Below are 12,362 nucleotides of genomic sequence, written 5' to 3'. Positions count from 1 at the left end.
CCCTGCCTACTTCCAGTGCCACCAAGAGAGCAGAATTTAATAGGAGGTGAGGAACACCAATTTCTGAATAGAAAGCTACTAAAAGGACCAAAGAGATTTCATTATCTGAGGGTCACTTGAATCAAACAGGAGGGAACAGTTTAGATTGTGCTGCCTCAACTTTCCTGAATGATAGCCTCACACAAATACATTTCTGGTGATGCTTTATGAAGTTTTCCATATTATTGCATCTCTAGGGTTCCACTAAACCTACAGGCACTCACTCTCTCCCTACTGCAACCAAGTGGTCCCCCTAATCCTGAGAAGATTTTTCAGACATCTTAAGAAATCTCACCTATTCTAAGTATAAGGATAAATGGAAGAATGCGAACCTAGGGGCTCTTTGAGTTAAGACCAAAACAGCTAAGCCATGAATGTTTCTTTGCAAGGAATCCTAAATATCTATATTTATTTTTGTGCCCCTATATTTACACAAACAAACAAAAAATCACATCAATCCCAGGACTATGAACTTATGCCCTGAATGACTGCCCCCAAAGTAGAATGTATTTCTTTCAGGCATATGTAAGCATGAAGACAGCATAATGAAAGAGTGGGCTTATTAAATGTGCTAATAAAGTTTATATGAATTGCTGAGGGCTCAAAGAACAATAGTCAATGTTTATAGCACCTAATTCAGTGCCAGGTGCTGGCGCAAACACATTGTAGGGATTATGTCAGTTAAACCACATAAGAAGCCTCTAAATTAAGTCTATTCTCATTCCCAACTTTACCCTTTAGAAAATAAAGACAGAGGTTCCTTATTCAGGATTACACAGACAAGATTTTCACGCAGGCAGCTTCCCTCTCGCTCTTTCCACATTCCCAGCAAGCCCAGCACATGAAAATACATGCAGAGGTTCCCTAGACTGGGACATACACACAACTGGGGGTGGTTATTCAGCCCCCACCCCCTACTGTTACGGCATCCACCTCCCCTGAGCCGAAGCCAGAACCATCTACAGATGGGCATGGCCTGAGGTGTTCGCACTGCGCCTGGTGACAGAAGCAAGTGAAAGCTCTGCTGCTCTGTCTTGACCGGAAATTCTGGCACCTCCAGCAGCAGGGGAGAAGAGATGGCTGGGAGCAGAGGGCCGAGGGGCCTTTCTCCAGGTGGGACGACCTAGGGCATCTCCCTGGCATCCACCTGAACACACAGCATTGGCTAACGGTACTTCTGAAGATTTCATTTTTTCATATTTTGGCATCATTTTTTCTTTAGCTGAACTTCAAAAACCAAGGCTTGCCCAATACAAAGTAATAAGGGCAAAGGCTGGACTAAAGTGATTAAGAATTTGAATCAAAGAAAGTTTTATAAAGAAAAGAGAAAAGACATAGATGCAGCAACACAAACTAATGAGCCTTTCTTAAATAGTTCCAAGCTGAGAATCTGCAACAGAAACAAACTTATAATACCCATAATACTTCTTGAAATTCTCAAACTCTATGCAAAAGATGCTTCAAAAATGGGTGCATTATAAAGTAATTTCGCTTGTGGACAAATACAGAGATAAATGGACACCAAGATACTCACTACCCAGCTTTTCCAAATCACTTGTATTTGTTAATGTGAAACAACAGCCTTGGAATTGAAACACCTTCCCCTCACTCTAGCCCCATTCACCTCTCCCCTCCCTAGCAGTGACCAATAATTTAGCTTTGGATTTTTTATTTGCTTCTCAAAAGGCTATTTTTAAAAGGCTGTAGAAGGGTGTTTTTATGAATTTGCGAAACATATATTTCTGAAATCATATTCCTACTGCTTACAAGGTAAGAAGCAAGCTGTGTGGGCAAAAAGTAAAGGAATTCATTATATAAATTACTGAACAAAAAATTTGTAACCAAACAATCGAAAAAATGTAGCTTTTGCGTAAGTATAAAAAATAGATTAATTTTACATGAATGTCTAAGGGATCCTTTTCCATTGCCTTGTATCCTGAACATGACACCAGGAGTGACGATCTTTTATTTGCCAGACACCTTGTAACTGAATGCGGTTTCCCACCAGCATCAACTGAGACACTAAGAGAAAGCTGGCAGCGACGCCTCTGGCCCGAGCACATCTGGTGCCCTTTTAGGAAGTGCTCGTGGGTCTGTTACATTGATGTACCCTGGAGTTGGGGACAAAAAATGTTCCGAATGTTCCTGTTCTGGTCTAGTTTATATGGTTTAATGCACATGACCCATGGAGCAAAGGCCAGGAAGTATTTTATTTGCAAAGAGATTATTTTGCTGTTAGTACAATCTGGCATGAAGTCTAACTTCTCACTTTAAATAACATCATATGTAGACAGAAGTACAAACAAATTAATCTCCCTTCAGTCCGGAAAGTACAGTCAATGCAGCCCCTCCTGTAAATTACCTTCTAGAGCTGAAAGTCTTCACTTATCCTTGCAAACCTGAGTTTCCCACATTTCTATAAAAGAATTGCAAGAAACTTACACAGCTGGGAATGATACAGGTTGGTGGCCAACTGTCCTCAGCCTTACTGGGTGTGGAATACGTGGCTAGGAGTGTCCTTGGGTGCATTGTCATGTCACAGTACATCACATACCACACTGAAGAGGACGGAATTACTTCCTCCCTCATCATATTTCATGCATGAAGTCTACAGCCTCTCATTCTCATTCTGTGAGATCACTGGTATGAAATCTATACCATAATGATCACTTGCATAGACTCCTTACATACTAGAAGATTCTACTTGAATTGCTTAATGCTTGACCTTTCTCTACACATAAAACAACTGGCCTTTAATATTCCCAGTATAATCTTATTTTTATTGGTTCATGTCATTGAATCACATCTCCCCCTATCCATAAATTTCTCCCTTTCCTCATTTCCATATTGAGTTAATACTTGTGAGCAGGAATTTAGTACCAACAAATGTTTTCTGAACATCTAAGCTGGGCCAAGATGTCTGCTGGGCTCAAAGAAAATGAAAGCAAGTAAGACACAGTTTCCACCCTCACTAGTTCACAGTCTCAGGGAGAAAGTTATAAATAGATCATTGTAACACAATACACTCTAAGCACTAGAAATGGGGAATGTGAATGGATGCCCTTGGAGTGCAGGAAAGGAAAAAGCTAACTCTGCCACAAAGTGGGGATATTTGAGCAATGTTTTCCTGGGTAAGTAAGAGCTCACCACACAAGAAAAAGAGGAAGAAAGTAAACCAAGGAAGAGGAAAGCATGTGCCAAAAATAATGAAAGAGATAAATAGACTAGCATATTCAGGGAACTCCATGACTATTAGCTGGAAGAGAAGGAAATGAAGTTAAAGAATGAGGATGAAAAGTTAGAGGCCAGGTAATGAACCTGTTACATTTAATGCTTAAGAGTTTGAACTCTATTCTATAGGATGGAGAGAAAAATGAGAGTGTGCTGGGTTGAAAGTATTACGTACTCCAGAAAAGCCATGTTTTAATTCTGATCCAATCTTGTGGCAGCAGCTCTTTCTTTTAATCCTGATTCAGTACCATAAATTGGAATCTTTTATTAGATTATCTCCACAGAGATGTGACACACTCAATTGTGGGTGTGACCCTTTGGTTAGATGGAGATGTGATTCCATCCATTCCAGGTGGATCTTGATTAGTTTACTGGAATCCTTTAAAAGAGGAAACATTTTGGAGACAGCAGAACTGACACTGATGCTGACACCTGGAGAATAGAGACATGGATGTTTGGAGATGCTTGGAGCCCAGCATACATCACCATGAGATGTTAAGCAAGCCAGAACCCGGAGAGGGCCAAGGGAAGCCAAGAGATGAAAGCCAGAAGAAAAGTGAGGAGGCCCCACAAGAACAGAGGCTGAAAGCAATGGAGCTCAGGAACAAGGGACCAGCAGATGCCAGTCATGCAACTTCCCAGCCGACAGAGGTATTCCTTACCTTCTTTGAATGAAAGTATATTCACCTGAATGTCTTAATTTGGACATTTTTATAGGCTTAGAACTGTAAACTTGTATCTTCTTAAATTCCCCTTTTAAAAAGTTCCAGTTTTGGTATATTGCATTCTGGCAGCTTGTGAACTAACACAGAGAGATTCTATTTTTAATCATATAGCTAACGTCTGTCTCACCAACCAAAATGGAAGCTCTAAGGGTGGGGGGGATGTCATCAATGCTTAGCAGAGTGTCTGCTACATCATTAATTTATTTTGAATCAATGACTAAAGGCATAAGTTAATTACTTCATGGACATGATGTATGAGATAAACAGGTTTGCATTTTAGGAAAAGAACCATGAAGGACCTGTAAAATAATATATGTAGAAGTGCTCAAACGTGAAGTTTAGAGGCCCAATTGTTTTCCTACAATATCTGTCCTGTCTTCAAGATCCACCGCAACGACTAGCCTATATCATACTCCAAGTATGCCCATGTTTTGACAGGTGTTAGGTTCCATTCTATAGGACTACATAGAGGTCAAGTCCATATAGATTTCACTCATGCATTCTGCTTTGTTATTATCTTCATTCACATCATGTTTTAATATAATGCATGGTGATTATATCAATTTAGAGATGGAAAAGCTAAGCACTATAATTAGTGGTTTTCACATTCACCAGCAATTGAGGCTTATTCATCACAATATCACTCTAAATACAGAATAGGCAAATCCAGATCAGATAATACTGTCCCGAAAGAGTCATCAGGGGAAACACAAATCCCTTTAGATGATCTGTCATTTGCCGATTTTCTGAATAGAAAATTTAAACAAGTTTTTTTCCTATTGTACTCCATGGCTTCATTCTAACACTCAGTGCAGCCCGTCCTAGATACTCAGGTCTTCTCTGCTAGCATGTATGCCTTGAGAGAGGCTTGACTCACACTGAGCATGGCTACATGCATACAGGGGTGCTAAGTGGATGATGAATTAATGGTAGTTGTCTAATGTATTAAGGATACAGAGTCCTCCACTTAGAGGGTCCTGACCAGTAGAATCAAAGGGACCAAACATCAACAGTGAAGGTGGGTAATGAGGCATATTTCTGATTGTGCAGATAAAAATATATCCTGTCTATTTATAAGCATATGGTGAAAAGGTGGGGCCTCAGTTAAACCAGTTTAGGAATACAATGCTTTTTTTATTTTATGAGTAGTTGATTCTCTAATTTCTTTTTCTGTAATGTGAGCTGCTAAGAATTAGGGTTGACTTGATAGACAGTTGTAAAATTCTTTTACTCTCCTTCCATATCTGTGTGTGATCTTAAAAACCATGGATTCAATTACATAAAAAAGAACAGCTCAAATAATAGTTGTATATTATCAATAAAGACTTTGCCAAAATATGAAACCATACTTCACGAACCACTGCAGAGCGTTAGCACTGACAAAGAACAAGTAAAAGGCTCTCTGTATTCATTAAAGCAAGGTCTTGTGGTGACTTAGAGTACGCTCTGCATGTGCTCACAATAAAGTATTCACTCAAGTGAGTAACCTAATTATTCCAGGGCGTGAAAATACCATATAGTGACTTGATGCTTCCAGAAAGCCAGAGAACCAAAAAGGAACGAATTTGACATAAAAGAAAATACAAACACAAATTGTTTTCCAAGGAGGTTCCAAGGATCAAAGCTGAACAATCTTTCCTAAAACAGGAAAATTGCAAGAAAGCAAATTCAAAGTATTGCAAACACTTGATTATTCGTTTGGGCTTATCTATTTCATGGATTTTCTACATCTTTCATTTATTTCCCTTTATATGATTTCAATAAAATCTAACCAATGTTTATAGATCACTCACTGTGCCACTGAAGTCATCATTGTTTTGCAGAGAGAGGGTACACACATGATCCAACTCAGAGTCAGAAGCCTAATAAATGAACTGCTGGCCACCAAGGGAATAACTGACTCTGGTTGGGGAAGCATAAGAGAAGCCTCAGAAAAGCAGGAACATTTGACCTGGATCTTGATGAGAGAACTACATTTGCCAGGTGGAGAGCAAGAGAAGGCGAGGCATGAGGAGCTCACATGCACAGCCCCTGAATAGATGTACACACACACACTATTGTCAGAGCTCCAAGTGAGTCCTGCCACTGCAGAAAGAGCTCTCTGGAAACTTTCACTGCTCCGAGCATGTGTATCAGAGCAGTGTCTTTCTAAAAGTATGGTCTACAGGCCAGAGGTACCGAGATGACTGGAAGCCCCTGCAACAAGCAAATGCTTGAGCCCCAACCAAAGGCCTGTTGGTAAGAATCTCTGCTGGGGCCTGGGATGCTGCATATTCAACCACCTTTCTAGGTGATTCCTCAACATGTCAAAGCTGGAGGGAAGCAAATGGGACTGAAGGCAGATGGTTCAAGGGAGGTAGTAGAAATGAGAAAAAGAGCTGGAATTTGAACTGTTTTATTTAAAATTGTATTGAAGGGTGGAGTGCACGGGTGGTTCAGTGGTAGAATGCTCACTTTCCATGCAGGAGACCCGGGTTTGATTCCCGGACCATGCTAACCCTTCAAAAAAAATTGTATTGAAGGGTGGAAATAAGGACTAGCATGAGATTTGGGGATTATGGTCAATTTAATTATAATTTGCCACCCTATTTTCCCTTCCCTTCTCTCGATTTTTATTACTTGCTTCCAGATTTAGGCTCACACTTGCTTAGCCTAGACTGTCACACAAGCGTTTCTCCCAGCCTACCCTCCCCCACAGCACCTCCCCCTGCTGCTGAGAACCCCAGTCTGTCAGCTGTGGGGACAGCCAGTGGGCCTGGGGCCATCAGAACACCTAAACCCACCACCTTCAGGCTTTACATGGAGTGCCACCAAAATATCTCCATCTTTAGGGGTAATAATATAAAGAAGTTTAAGAAGTACTCCAATAATAAAACAGAAATACAACTGTATCACATTATCACTTAAAGCTACAGAGCCTACAGAATAAAACAGGTCAAGACTATATTCCGAGGCTTAAACTCAAGCATCATCATTGCCAACCGCACTATACTTTACTGTGTATTTTCTCCTCATTATTTGCAGATTCAATATTTGTGACTCTGCCTACTCGCGTAAATTGATTTGTAACTCCAGAATCAATACTTGCAGCACTTTCCTGGTTATTTGTGGACATGTACAGAGCAGCAAATAATTTGAGCCACCTGGCATGCACATTCCCAGCTAAGGTCAAACAAGGCAACACTCTGCCTTCTGTTTCAGCTCCCAGACTGTAAACAAGTATATTTTTCATGGTATATTTAGGGCCACGTATTTCACTTTTTTTGTGTGCTTTTTATTGGCAAATATTCGCTACTTAAAGTGGCTTTCAAGCCTAGTGCTGAAGTTCTGTCTAGTGCTCCTAACTGCAAGGGAAGGCTGTGATGTGCCTTATGGAGAAAATGCATGTGTCAGAGGAGTGTCATTCAGGTATGATTTATAGTGGTGTCAGCCCTGAGTTCAGTGTTAACGAATCAGCAATACATGTCAAATAAGGTGCCTTTTAACAGAAACACCTAAAACAAGGTCATGCATTGGGCAGAGTGAAAAGGTAACCAGAGGCTTGCAGGAACCTAAACCTGCATTTTCCCTGAAAGCAAAGTTTCAGTGCTTGCTAACTTTGTGTTTGTGGTTACTTTATAGAAACTAAGTAGAACAGACAAAGAATTGACTGTACTTTGCTATAAGCTGCAGTCAGTACCAGATGGGAAGGCGGGGTCAGCCATGCAATGCTCTCAGTCACCCCGTGTAAATTCACTGCCTCCTCGGAATCAAGAGCCTACTTCACAGGCCACGCGCTGGCCAGGACGTGGCTTTACGCACCGCACTGCTTCTGGGCCAATCACAGCAATGCCCGGAAATTTTCTCTAACTGGCACTGGCAGGGAAGATCACTCCTTACTCTTCTGTGCCAAGATGGCAGAGATAGAAACTCCAGTTTGTCTTTGTCACTGTTTTTGCCCCTTTGGAGATGGCTGGCCTAAGACAAGGAAGCTATCACACAGAAAAATTAAAATGTATGAATCCCCGATTTCATCATCCCAATACTAAATCTACACTTGCCCTCTTCGAGATTTATTTATATGCACCAACAAATTCCCCCCTTATGGTTGAATCATGCTTAATTTGGGTTTCTCTCACTACACAGAACCTCCCACTACTGCTTAAGTCGGACTCCTGGCTACAAGAACCAGGCGACTCAAGTTACTTCAAATAGCCAGGGATTAACTGTAAAGACGCGTAGGAAGAAAGAACCTTGGACACTTGGCCACGTTTCCCGGGAACACTGAAAAAGTCTGACCTCAAGTTTGGTTGAGGTCAGGGAAAAGTTCCAGCAGAAAGAGGGGGTACACCAAGAGGAGAAACACCACAGCATCAAGAGGGGCTACTCAGCCTCTCCTTGCAAAGGAAGCCACAGAGGAAATCTTGGCGTTCACCCAGGCCAGCCCTCCCCACCCCCACCCTGGGCAGAGACCTGGTAACAAGTAACCCGAGGTTACTTCTTAAATGAAAACGATGGGGTGGCAGGTTTTCTTAGGCCATTTATACCATTATTGAAAGAGCAAGCATTGACCCCATAGCTGAATTCTTTGCTCTAATCCCCTAACAAAGGGGCTGAAAAGCTGATAGAAGCCATGTTCCCACGTGTGTCATGTTCACAGATACGAGCTGTGTGGGAACAGTACACTTCACTTCAGGATTGGTTTACTGTAAACAAAAATAACTGAGACAACAAATAAAAACAATTCAAGTACCTCTAAGGGAAGAGAGATGAAGACTTCTTAATCCATCAAAACAAAACTAAGAAATATCGGGCACTTCCTCTCTTACCTGAAGGAGGAGATAGCCATTTATGTTTTTAATTCCTGGAGCATGTTCCTCAGGCTGCAGGCTGCTGGGGGGCAAGCCTCTCTCTCTGCAGAGCAGTGTGTCTTCAATGCTCCATTAGTGAGACCAAAGAGGACACATGGGGACAAGGAGAGGACCAGAATGGGCCTTCAGGTCCAAAAGGGGACAATGTCCCACTTCCATTCATTTCTGTCTTAGCAGTCGTTTCAGGCACCTGATAGTATCCTCGGGAACAGAAAAGGCTGGGAGTGCCTTATTCCTGAACACTCTTCTACAATAAAGCCTAAAACACAAGATTTTCTAAAACCAGTAACTAGTTGTCATCTCTATATCCCCTATTGTGGTGCTTTTCCTTTACTTGAAGTATCCAGTTTTACTGTCATAGGAAAGTGCTTGTTTTAGGGCCTATGGGAACTCACCCGTCATGTTAGCCAGAGCTCTGTGGAAACTCACTCTGAAGCACGTGCCCAGGCTTACTATTCTCTATAGCAGCAATTTATACAAGTATAGAAATGACAGAAAAATATAGGAATGGGCAGACCCGCATACCTTCTGCTGGTGTCTGTAACCACAACCACCCCCAAACCCACAGAAACACATGAGCGCAAATAATCCCTTAATAGTGAGTCAGGTAAAGTATTAGGCCAGACCACAAAAGGAAAACCAAACCCCAAAATGCCCAGAAGTCACCTCTTCAAATAGCTTGCAGGACAGAGAATGAAAAGGCAGATATAACCCCCCTCATGCACTTTATTTGTTGTCATAGAAAAAATACATAAAATCATAGTTTTATGACAAAAAATAATGAGTGGCGATGGTAGGCTTTGTAAGCACCCAAGGTGCATTGCTTTTGGCATCTTCCCAAAGAACTCTGAAACCCTGCCCAGTGGTTTCCTGCCTGAAACCCTGAGCGCATTTTAAACTCAAACCCGGGTCTCCCATTATACAGGATGTTTCTTTCTAATTAGACTCTTTATTAACTCCCTGCTCATTAAGTGATCTCATTTTAGAACTGACTACCCTACAGTCTACCCAAAACAAAGGTGACTGATAAGGGGTAAGAGAATCCAAAAGGCAATAAGGAGAGGAAAGGAGAAGAGAGAAGGACGGGTGGACAGAGGGTGGGAGAACGGAAGAGAACAAGGCAAGTGTCAGGCAAAACCCAGAGAGGTGGTTCCTAGAGAGGTGGTTTAACCTCTCTCTCTGCTCATCAGCTGCCTAATCTCTCTGCCTATTTTCCTTTCTACACAGCTATTTCTTTTCAGCATGTCATGTGCCTTCACCCAAATTAACCTTAAAATATGCTTTTAATGGTAAAAGACAATGTAATAAGTGGAATATGATGTGAGTTTCTGAACTCAGTACAATTTAAAAACAGAAAAAAAAATGACTCGTTCTATAATAGAGGTGCAGGTGGATGTGCAATTTTAATTACAGCATTACCGTGCATCCCCTGGAAAAACATCGCCAGGGAAGTTCAGCAATTACAGCGTTGACATGCTCACCAGTGCTTCAAAGGCAGAGCGTGCCTACCCCAGACCTCTCTCCTACCTGAGCAGCGTGGGCCGGCTTTGAATAGCGCACTAATTACCTCACCTGAGAAAACAGGGCGTTACTTCTGAGAACAAACACATGCAGATGTAAACCTGCCCCTTAATTTGCTTTTATCACGGGTGTGCATGGTAATTCTACATGCAGAAATGTTTAAACCTCCTCTAATGACTGACCTGCAAATTAATTTATTATTTTAGTGCACTGGAGGCGAAGAAAATATTCGTGTAGAAAGAATAAAGTAATGTTCTGCACTCCACACTGAAAAATAAATGTTTGCTTTGAAGTTGGAAACTAAAGTGATGTTTTACATCCACCGACAAACCACGGCAGATCATGCACTGTACTATTTATCAGGAAGATATGGTCTTCCTTGTACCTGGTTTCCGAATTCCCAGATTCAGTAACTCCAACATCCCATCTTCATAGACAGGAGCAGCTTTCCAAGCCTAGGGAGCCCAGGCCCACCCCCCGCCCCCAACAGCTGAGATGCGCTCAGATTCCATCTTCATCCAACTCTTCAAACTCCTCCTCTCCCCATCCTCTAGGATCTGTAGTGATCCCAACTCCTACCTTTGAACACCAGACAAATTGTTAAAGGCATTTTGATAAGTACTTTGTGGGTGTTCTGGAACTTTTACAGATGCATATGCTCAGGAATATAAACTACACTCAGCTTCACAATGCAATTCAAGTTTCTCACGCAAATTGTTATGAGAACACTGCTGAGAAACTGGACACTGCCTCCCACCCCATCATTCTTTTTAGAGAACTTGTAACTACTGGATCATATGTTTTCAATGACAGCGGACAAAGAACAGTGAGGAAGCTGGAAGCCATACAAATGATATGAATAGCAACCAGGAAGATGCAGAACATTTCGTTGCTGGGTCAAACTGGATTAATAGGCTGCTTTACTTAGGCGTCTCTGAAACAGAAACCCACATCACCTCTTAACTAGCAACTCTTAACTAACTATAACTCCATTATAATGGGCTCCACTCTCCTTGCAGAGATACATTTGACTTTTTCAGCCTTCTGCATCCACTACAAGCCTAATCTGCTTCTGACACAAAAGTAGTACAGATGAGGAGAAACCCAACATGGTCCTTCATTAAAGCCTAAACAAAACCAGGTTGTAAGAGAAAATTTGAGGAAAAAACTCATCTACAGAAACTAGGCGTATGTATGCGACTGTGGAAACAGAGCCCAGCACAGAGCATAGCACAGGGTGAACCAGTGACACATTTGTCAAAATAAAAAATTTGAGAGGCAGTTCATTGCCATATATTTCTCACTGGCCAAAATTAAGGTTTAACCATAATCAAATACGGTTGTTCCTGGATGCTCATAACAACAGCCACACCCAAGGAGCAGCCGCCTTCAAAGTGTTACTCCTAAAGCCAAAAGTGGATCCCAACAGCCACACTCAGTCCACTAGCACAGACTCTCACTGAGAATGTCCTTCAGAATCAGCCTGTGCATCACTCAAATAAATGTTTCGCTTTATTCTCACACCTCTTTGCTTCAAAAAGCCTGACTCCTTTTGCTTTGAACGTCTTTAAGGACCACCACATGCTGAATCTATCAAAGTAAAGCCTTCTGCTACTAAGACTAATGAGCCCACATAAGCAACTCCAGAAGCCGTGTGTGTGATGCGACCTTGTTGGAGCCAGCTAACGGTCCCTCACGCTTGGCACCACTGAACGGGCATCAAATTCATAGAATCCTTGGTGCCTGGCAACCAACTCCAACAGTTATCGCCATATTTCACATGTGCTCCAAGAGGTAACTTCTAGGTTGCTTTCCCTTTTAGCACCAAATCAGTTTTAGTATAAATTGTGGCTGATAGGTATTTCCATCTCTTTGAAACAAAGAATGAGAAAAATCTATTTTTAATTGTTCTTAAGAGACTTCAAGAAAACCTACTATTTTCTACAACCGACTCAACTTTCATGTCTTAGCTTGGAATACCTGAATTTAATAAGAT

General features: G+C 41.6%; 1 protein-coding gene across 1 annotated transcript in view; it reads right to left on the bottom strand.

Moving 5' to 3' along the window:
- The window catches only part of SLC9A2 (solute carrier family 9 member A2), a 95,209-nt gene that overhangs the window by 40,128 nt on the left and 42,719 nt on the right, over nucleotides 1-12,362 (bottom strand). The window lies entirely within an intron of this gene.

The sequence above is a fragment of the Tamandua tetradactyla genome, chromosome 17 (assembly GCF_023851605.1).
Source record: "Tamandua tetradactyla isolate mTamTet1 chromosome 17, mTamTet1.pri, whole genome shotgun sequence".
In the NCBI taxonomy this organism is placed as follows: domain Eukaryota; kingdom Metazoa; phylum Chordata; class Mammalia; order Pilosa; family Myrmecophagidae; genus Tamandua; species Tamandua tetradactyla.
This window is presented reverse-complemented; position numbering and strand designations above follow the sequence as displayed.